At 40.7% G+C, this 10,368-nt stretch overlaps 1 pseudogene; it reads left to right on the top strand.

Annotated features, from left to right (window-relative positions):
• The first annotated feature begins 9,514 nt into the window (after nucleotides 1-9,514).
• LOC129659966 (peptidyl-prolyl cis-trans isomerase A-like) lies at nucleotides 9,515-10,011 on the top strand (annotated as a pseudogene).
• The last annotated feature ends 357 nt before the right edge of the window (nucleotides 10,012-10,368 follow it).

The following is a 10,368-nucleotide window of genomic DNA, read 5'->3' as shown; positions in this document are numbered from 1 at the left end:
CCCTTCCAGGTCATTCCTTCTTTGGTAGCTCAAGGGAAAGCAAAGGTGTAAAGACAAGGTCTATGAAATATTTCAACTTCTTCAGGAAGTTATGGAGAAGATGAAGTACCTAAAATCCACTGGTCAAACTCTGTTTTTGGAAAAAGGTTCAGCAAAACAGGTCTTTGAGAAAAGAGTAATGGAAAGCAACTCAGACCTGACAAAAGGGAATCTTCCCATGTTGCCAAACTTAGAGGAAAGGAATCAAGGGAGGAAAATCTGCAACCCTGAGGTAAGGCCCTAAGACCATTTTTGTCCGTAGTCTGCCTTTTTTGCTTTGTGGAGGAAAAAGTACTTGGTGACTTCCCTGGTGGTCCAATAGTTAAGAATCCACCTTCCAAAGCAGAAGATGCAGGTTCAATCCCTGGTCAGGAAACTAAGATCCCACGTGTGATGAGGCAACTAAGCCGACATGCCACAATGAAGACCCACTGTAGATAAAATTAAAAAAAAAAAAAAAGAACTTGAACTTGGATTGAGGAGCTTAGAATTCATCGTGTCCAAGTTGATTTTTTTTTTAATAGCTTCTGTCTGGATTTGACACTCAACTACATTGGTAAAATTTTAGGATTAAAACAGAACAACCAATTTTATAAAGAAAAAAGGTGACTGGAGTCTTGTCACTCAAAGTCTCTAATTTCTTTTTCTTCTGTATGTGTCCCTGCTTATTTTTAAATGCATTTATTCTTTAATTGAAGGATAATTGTTTTACAGAATTTTTCTGTTTTCTGCCAAATAATTAGAAGCAGAAAAATAATTTCAAATATTCCATCAATGGATCTTTAAAAAATAACAGCCTTTCTTCTTAAATTTACATGCAAAATAGTGTAGGCATTTCCCCTTTCTCAGATATTTTCTTTATATCCAAAAAAGGAGGAAAAAATGACCAAAATTAATAGCAATCATTACCACAGTAGTAGTGATTTGCTTCCAAGAAGCTTAAAGTACTTTTTAAACATCATTTTATAATGAAAAGAAAGCAAATGGACTATTGAACTACCATGTTACCATCATTATTTGAATAATCTTATAGCATCTGTAATGAATTTTAAGATAGTTGAGAATATCAGACGTGTAAGAAATGCAAAATGCCAGAGGCATTTCTTTTATTTTTAACCCTGAACTTTATTTTCTCTAGAAAAGTAATGGGTGATTGAGTACTGGTAGCTCCTAATGCCAAATACACCAGGGTGAGCTTAAGACAAAATAACAATTTAGAAAATGAGGGACCAAATGGGAAATGTCACATCAATCTATCAGCCTGGTTTGTGACTCATGTAGAAAAGATATTTCAATATTGGCATCCATGACAATCCTCATACCAGCTTATCATACAAATTAGATTATTTTGGAATAAACATTTAGCTAGTAGTGTAGGTTGTACTCAGTTCAGTTCAGTTCAGTTCAGTCGCTCAGTCGTGTCTGACTCTTTGCGACACCATGAAACCCAGCACGCCAGGCCTCCCTGTCCATCACCAACTCCCGGAGTTTACCCAAACTCATGTCCATTGAGTCGGTGATGTCATCCAACCATCTCATCCTCTGTCGTCCCCTTCTCCTCCTGCCCCCAATCCCTCCCAGCAGCAGGGAGTCAACTCTTTGCATTAGGTGGCCAAACTATTGGAGTTTCAGCTTCAACATCAGTCCTTCCAATGAACACCCAGGATTAATCTCCTTTAGGATGGACCAGTTGGATCTCCTTGCAGTCCAACGGACTCTCTCAAGAGTCTTCTCCAACACCACAGTTCAAAAGCATCAATTCTCTGGTGCACAGTTTTCTTTATGGTCCAACTCTCACATCCATACATGACTACTGGAAAAACCATAGCCTTGACTAGACAGACCTTTGTTGGCAAAGTAATGTCTCTGCTTTTTAATATCCTATCTAAGTTGGTAATAACTTTCCTTCCAAGGAGTAAGCGTCTTTTAATTTCATGGCTGAAATCATCATCTGCAGTGATTTTGCAGCCCCCAAAAATTATAAAGTCTGACACTGTTTCCACTGTTTCCCCATCTATTTCCCATGAAGTGATGGGACCAGATGCCATGATCTTTGTTTTCTGAATGTTGAGCTTTAAGCCAACTTTTTCACTCTCCTCTTTCACTTTCATCAAGAGGCTCTTTAGTTCCTCTTCACTTTCTGCCATAAGGGTGGTGTCATCTGCATATCTGAGGTTATTGATATTTCTCCCGGCAATCTTGACTCCAGCTTGTGCTTCTTCCAGCCCAGCATTTCTCATGATGTACTCTGCATATAAGTTAAATAAGCAGGGTGACAATATACAGCCTTGATGTACTCCTTTTCCTATTTGGAACCAGTCTGTTGTTCCATGTCCAGTTCTAACTGCTGCTTCCTGACCTGCATTTAGGTTTCTCAAGAGGCAGGTCAGGTGGTCTGTTATTCCTATCTCTTGAAGTATTTGCCACAGTTTATTGATATTCACACAGTCAAAGGCTTTGGCATAGTCAATAAAGCAGAAATAAATGTTTTTATGGAGCTCTACTGCATTTTGATGATCCAGCAGATGTTGGCAATCTGATCTCTGGTTCTTCTGCCTTTTCTAAAACCAGCTTGAACATCAGGAAGTTCACAGTTCACATATTGCTGAAACCTGGCTTGGAGAATTTTGAGCATTACTTTACTAGTGTGAGATGAGTGCAATTGTGCGGTAGTTTGAGCATTCGTTGGCATTGCCTTTCTTTGGGATTGGAATGAAAACTGACCTTTTCCAGTCCTGTGGCCACTGCTGAGTTTTCCAAATTTGCTGGCATATTGAGTGCAGCACTTTCACAGCATCATCTTTCAGGATTTGAAATAGCTCAACTGGAATTCCATCACCTTCAGTAGCTTTGTTCATAATGATGCTTTCTAAGGCCCTCTTGACTTCATATTCCAGGATGTCTGACTCTAGGTGAGTGATCACACCATTGTGATTATCTTGGTCGTGAAGATCTTTTTTGTACAGTTCTTCTGTGTATTCTTGCCACCTCTTCTTAATATCTTCTGCTTCTGTTAAGTCTGTACCGTTTCTGTCCTTTACCGAGCCCATGTTTGCATGAAATATTCCCTTGGTATCTCTAATTGTCTTGAAGAGATCTCTAGTCTTTCACCTTCTATTGTTTTCCTCTATTTCCTTGCATTGATCACTGAGGAAGGCTTTCTTATCTCTCCTTGCTATTCTTTGGAACTGCATTCAGATGCTTATCTCTTTCCTTTTCTCCTTTGCTTTTCGCTTCTCTTTTCACAGCTATTTGTAAGGCCACCTCAGACAGCCATTTTGCTTTTTTGCATTTCTTTTCCATGGGGATGGTCTTGATCCCTGTCTCCTGTACAATGTCACAAACCTCCACCCATAGTTCATCAGGCACTCTATCAGATCTAGTCCCTTAAATCTATTTCTCACTGCCACTGTATAATCATAAGGGATTTGATTTAGGTCATACCTGAATGGTCTAGTGGTTTTCCCTACTTTCTTCAACTTAAGTCTGAATTTGGCAATAAGGAGTTCATGATCTGAGCCACAGTCAGCTCCCAGTCTTGTTTTTGCTGACTGTATAGAGCTTCTCCATCTTTGGCTGCAAAGAATATAATCAGTCTGATTTCAGTGTTGACCATCTGGTGATGTCCATGTATAAAGTCTTCTCTTGTGTTGTTGGAAGAGGGTGTTTGCTATGACCAGTGCGTTCTCTTGGCAAAACTCTATTAGCCTTTGCCCTGCTTCATTCTGTACTCCAAGGCCAAATTTGCCTGTTACTCCAGGTGTTTCTCAACTTCCTACTTTTGCATTCCAGTTCCCTATAATGAAAAGGGCATCTTTTGGGGTGTTAGTTCTAAAAGGTCTTGTAGGTCTTCAAAGAACCATTCAACTTCAGCTTCTTCAGCGTTACTGGTCAGAGCATAGACTTGGATTACCATGATATTGATTGGTTTGCCTTGGAAATGAACAGAGATCATTCTGTCATTTTTGAGATTGTATCCAAGTACTGCATTTCAGATTGTGGTTTTGTTGACCATGATGGCTACTCCATTTCTTCTAAGGTATTCCTGCCCTCAGTAGTAGATATAATGGTCATCTGAGTTAAATTCACCCATTCCAGTCCATTTTAGTTCACTGATTCATAGAATGTCGACGTTCACTCTTGTCATCTCCTGTTTGACCACTTCCAATTTGCCTTGATGCATGGACCTAACATTCCAGGTTCCTATGCAATATTGCTTCTTTACAGCATCGGACCTTGCTTCTATCACCAGTCACATCCACAGCTGGGTATTGTTTTTGCTTTGGCTCCATCCCTTCATTCTTTTTGGAGTTATTTCTCCACTGATCTCCAGTAGCATATTGGGCACTTACCAACCTGGGGAGTTCCTCTTTCAGTATCCTATCCTTTTGCCTTTTCATACTGTTCATGGGGTTCTCAAGGCAAAAATACTGAAGTGGTTTCCCATTTCCCTCTCCAGGTTGTACTAGTCAGTCCTTATTAGAGAATTTTGAATGCTGAAGTCCTTTCATGTACAGGTAGAAATGATGTCATTTCTATGAGATTCTATTAGCACTTATCACTAATCCCTCTCCATTAAGTATTTAATTCCTCACATGTAGAATTTTCATACAATTATTTGAAAGTGAGACATATAATTTTGCAATCAGTGTAACTGAGTGGGTTAAAGACATTACTCACTTTACAGAGAAGAATGTAGTTCTGTTGGACTAGAATTTGGAATCCCAGAATTACATACATTTTTTTCCCCACCACTTATTAGTTGTGTGAATGTGGGCAAATTACCTTAACTTTTCCAACCCTCAGTATTCTTTGCCATAAAATTGTCCTAATAACAGTGCCTGCTTCATAGGGTTGCTACTAGGAGTCATGAAATTATCTATGAAGAGCACTCAATACATATTAACTGCAGGAATTTATTTATACAATCAAATGCATTTAACAGCATATTGATAAAGAATCCACCTGCCAACGCAGGAGACACAAGAGATGTGGGTTTGGTCCCTGGATCAGGAAGATTCCCTGGAGAAGGAAAGGGGAACCCACCCAGGATTCCATGGACAGAGAAGCCTGGCTGACTACAGTCCTGTGGGGTCCTAAAGAGCCAGACACAACTGAGCCACTGAGCACTCACAGAAAGAATATAGTGTCTAATATAACTTGGGATAGGAGCAAGTTTAGCATAACTTCAAAGATAAATATTATCGGAACCTGCAGCCACTCTTACCACAGCAGCCGTTTTTGAACAGGCTCTGAAGAATTCACCCAGGAGTTCTCAGGAGCCACTTGGGGTAAGGAAGCAGGGCATAGGGAACACTTGGCATAGGGAATGCTGGGTTGTGGGGAGCAGTGGTCAACTGGGGACATAAGAGTTGGGGGGGCTAGACTGACACATCCTTCCCTCAGGCCCATGAGAGCATCACAACTTCATCTGAAGACAACTTTGATTCTTCACTTTCTCTCATGCCCACACCCAACCCATCAACTAATTATCAATGCTACCTTCAAAATACATCTACGATCTGATCATATCAGGCCACCTATAACTCCAACACTTTGACCTACATCTTCGTTAGTTTTCTGCTGTTATCCCTTCTCCCATTCCTCCGCAAAACCTATTCACAGCTGTAATGATCCTGTTGAAACCTGAACATGATCTTGTCACTCTTGTACTCAAAAGTTTCAATGGTTTCCCAATGAATACAGAATAGAATCAAGAATTTTTTTCTATGAGTTTCAAGGCTATATACTCCTTTTAGATAGCTTTTCCTACCAACCTCCTATTCAGTCTTTCTGATCCAACTTCAGTGGTCTCCTTAGTTTCCTCCAACACATCAAACACACATCCATCTCAAGGTCTTTGCATCCATGATGCCCACCATCTGGACTACCTTTCTGCATGGTATCCACAGGGGCACTTCCTTCATATATCTCTTCAAATAACATTGTACTAGAGATGCCTTCCCTGACTCTCCTGCATAAACTAAGTTCCCTATCACCACCACTTTCTTCTTCATACACCTTTTATGCTTCACAGCACCTATCACCACCATCAGACAAATATACTATTCACTGTTTACTGCCTGATCTTGTACTAAAATGTAAATTTCATAAGAGGAGATTATTTTATTTTATTCATCAATGCATCCTAGTATCTAAATTGGGCTTCCCAGATGGTGCTAGTGGTAAAGAACCCACTTGCCAATGCAGGAGACATTAGAGAAATGGATTCCCTGGGAAGATCTGCAGGAGGAGGGCATGGCAACCCACTCCAGTATTCTTGCCTGGAGAATCCCCATGGACAGAAGAGCCTGGCAGGCTACAGTCCACAGGGTCGCAAAGAGTTGGACATGATTGAAGCGACATAGCACATACACAGTATCTAAATTAGTCCCTAGGACACAATAAGTGATTAACAGAACTTTATAATTGATTGGCAGAGTGAATAAGAAAGTGGTACCCTGGACGACTTCCAATCCTGGCTCATGGAAGTGAGCAAGATGATGGTTCAATTCATCGATGCTGGGCATCCAAGAAGAGGGTCTGGTAAGCAGTATATTAGCTCTCTTTTCCTGTTTAACAAATTACCCTAAAAGATATCAACTTAACATACTAAGCACAGAGTTTCTAAAGGTTTCTAAAGGTCAGAAATATGCAAGCAAGCTACCTGCCAGGGCCACAGTCATCTTAAGAGTCTGTTGTTACTGAAGGATTCATTCCTAGGCTTGCGCATGTGGTTGTTGGCAGGTCTTGGATCCTCCTTAGTGATTGACCGTAGCTGTCCATTCTTCTCCATGACACTGCTCCCAACAGAGCAGCTGGCTTCCTCTCCTCCCCACTCTGTGCCCCACCCTCCCCATACAGTGAGATAGCCAAAGGAAAGAAACCACAAGCAAGAGAAAACTTTCAAGATGGAAGCTGCAGAGTTTTTTAACCTAATAGCATAATTGACATACCATCACTTCCTCCATATTGGTCACATAGACCAACCCTGGTACAGTGTGGGAGAGGATCACACAAGTAGTTGACCATCAGGGACTAGGGACCCTTAGGAAGATGGCTAGGAAAGGGGACGAACTGTGACTTCAATAAAGGACAGGCTGACATTGAAAGGTCTCTAAGATATTTAAGGGGAAAAAGTCAAGGAAAAGTTGGGGTATAGGGCAGTTCTAACAAATGAGGACAGGCCCGGAAAACATCCTTATTTAAGTGTGCTTCAGTGATAGTCTATGGGGTCGCAGGGTCGGACATGACTGAAGCGACTTAGCAGCAGCAGCAGCAGCAGCAGTGATAGTTAGAGCTCATGACTCAGATTTATTCCATTGGGATTAAAGTTGATCTAAATTCATTTCATTTCATACTACCAATATTGTTTCTCTTTTAATTGAAGTATTGTTGATTTGCAATATTGTGTTAGCTTCAGGTGTGCAGCAAAGTGATTCAGTTTTACACAAATATGTATTCATGTATCTCCTTTTTCGGATAACATTGTTATTTCTGATGTGTGAATTTTGAAGAATGTATATACTTATTAAAATTAAGGAAAATCTTCTACTCTATATTTAAAGATTAATACAATTATATGTAATTAAATAAACTATTGATTCACTCTGGTAACAACACTTTACTTAGTGCATTAAGGAACATCTGTAAAGGATAAAATCAGAACACACAAAATTCATTTTCCATTTATCCTAAACCACTGTGAAGTTTGAGATCATCAGGCAAAAACAACCCAACATTCCCCTATCTGACTCAAATCTTCTCTATTACCTTCCATTTCAGTGAGAAAAAAGAAAGGGTAATAATCCTTCCCATCATGCCCTGGATGCCACCTGGCCTGACCTTCTCTGAGAACTTGCTCTCGAAGAATCTTCCCACTACTTACTTCTCATATCACATCCTCTCAAAGGACTCTTCCCTACAGTTTGTAAATACCTGTACATGCCCTCTTCTTAAACAACAACCTTTCTGTACCTTTCTTACCTTTTTGTTCAAGTGCAATCTTATCTGCTTCCTTCCTTTTTCTGCCAAACTTTCCAAAAATAAAATACGCTAGCAAATTCCTATATTCTTCTTTTCATTTACCATAATCCAAAGTATATTCTCATCTGATGTGCTGAAATTGTTCTCCCATAGCCATCAGTGACCTCATAGCCATCAAGCCCACTGGCTTCTTCCCATTTTCAACTTCCCCTGCAGCACTCGATTGTGTTAACAGTCTTCTTGTATAAAAACCTCCACTGGTTCACTATAGACCCTTCTGCTCCCATTCCCACTCTCTCTTCATTGTGGTTACTCTATCTCCTGACACCAACTTCAATATGAACAGCTCTTATGGATTAATCCATGGATTTCTTCTCTTCTCTCAAACTGTTTTCTTCTTTGTCAGTTTGATCCAGGCTCATAACTTGAAATACCAGTTGGATGTTGATAATTCCTTTTTATCTCTGTAGAGCTCTTTTTCTCTCAAGGTCAGCACCACATTTTTAACTGAACTAAATACATTTCCTCCTTCGTGGGGACACCATCCTCCTGAGCCCTAAGCTGAAAACATTTTCACACCGTTAACAGCTCACTCTCCCTCTGTTGCCCACATGTAATCAATATTCATTCTGCCCTCATAACAGCTCTAACATCCATTTCATTCTCCACATTCTCACCACCACTAGCTTACTTTAGACTCTTGGGATTTTTCATTTGGAGCACTGGCAAAGTCTCCAAATTGTCTCTATTTTTTTCCCCTTCACATTCTGTTTTATATGTCATTCCAGAATCTTCTAACGTCCCTAGAAAGCTTTCAGTGACTGCTTATTATAAAGGGAAATCCAAACCCTTATTCTGATCTTTTATTCTCTCCAATTAACTGATATATACTTAGATGTCACACTTTTAACCAATCTTACAAAAAGGCCCCAGCCTTCTTGATTTGGTTTCTGCTTTTGCTTGAACTCAGTGACTTAAGATTCATTACAAATAAAGTCACTGTTTGTCCTCAGATTAATGATCAAATAGTTTACCTGTTAAAGAAAATAAATTCATGATACCATGATACTTGTTAAAGAACAGTGAGGCAGAATTCATTTAGGGGAATGAATGAATGTCCCTTGTATAGGGACAAGGAGTTTTGCATCAGGGAAGAGAGACTGGACTCAACTCCAAATACAACAGGAAAAAGTGAGGATTAATAGCCAGGAATATAAGGGAGCAGGATGAGGGTCAGGGGATGGGAAATTACTAAGGGGAAATATGGGGGCAGGGGAATTCTGGCTAAACTAACCTAGCAGGATTCTTGCTAAAGGCAGGCCAGGGTGATCACACATCACTTGGAGATGGTAGAGAATGGGGAGGTTAAGTGGATATTGAGAGTGATTTGATATCAAGGGAGGGGCTTCCCTGGTGGTTCAGAGGTAAAGAATCTGCCTGCAGCCTTGCAGACTCCACCACCCCAGAGCCTTCCATGCTGTCCATGGTCATGGTCAACCCCACTGTCAACCCCACCATGTTCTTCAACATCGCTGCCAATGGTGAGCCCTTGGGCCTCATCTCTTTCAAGCTGTTTGCAAAGTTCTAAAAACAGCAGAAAATTTTCCTGCTCTGAGCACTGGGGAGAAAGTATTTGGTTATAGAATTTCCTGCTTTCACAGAATAATTCCGGGATTTATGTGCCAGGGTGGTGACTTCACACCCTGTAATGGCACCGGTGGCAAGTCCATCTATGGCAAGAAATCTGATGATGAGAATTTCACCCCAAAGCATACAAGTCCTGGCGTCTTGTCCATGGCAAACACTGACCTGAACACAAATGGTTCCCAGTTTTTCATCTGCACTGCCAAGACTGAGTGGTTGGATGGCAAGCATGTGGTGTTTGGCAAGATGAAAGAGGGCATGAATATTGTGGAATTTGTGCAGTGCTTTGGGTCCAGTAACGGCAAGACCAACAAGATCATTGCTGACTGTGGACAAATCTAATAAATTTGACTTGTGCTTTATTTAACCTGATGTGAAGAACTGACTCATTTGAAAAGACCCTGATGCTGGGAAAGATTGAAGGTGGGAGAAGAAGGGGACGACAGAGGATGAGATGGTTGGATGGCATCACCGACTCAATGGATGTGAGTTTGAGTAAACTCTGGGAGTTGGTGATGGACAGGGGCCTGGTGTGCTGCAGTCCATGGGGTCGCAAAGAGTCAGACATGACTGAGTGACTGAACTTACTTAACCACAAGACCATTCTTTCTGCAGCCCAGGAAAGGACCCTTCACCTCCATCAGCTAGAAATATCCTATAATCTTTATGCTCTCGCTTTAGTTTTTTGGGTTCCATATT

This window comes from Bubalus kerabau, chromosome 9 (genome assembly GCF_029407905.1).
Source record: "Bubalus kerabau isolate K-KA32 ecotype Philippines breed swamp buffalo chromosome 9, PCC_UOA_SB_1v2, whole genome shotgun sequence".
NCBI classification, from domain to species: Eukaryota; Metazoa; Chordata; class Mammalia; order Artiodactyla; family Bovidae; genus Bubalus; species Bubalus kerabau.
Note: the sequence above shows the minus strand (reverse complement) of the source record. Positions and strands in the feature narration are given on the sequence as shown.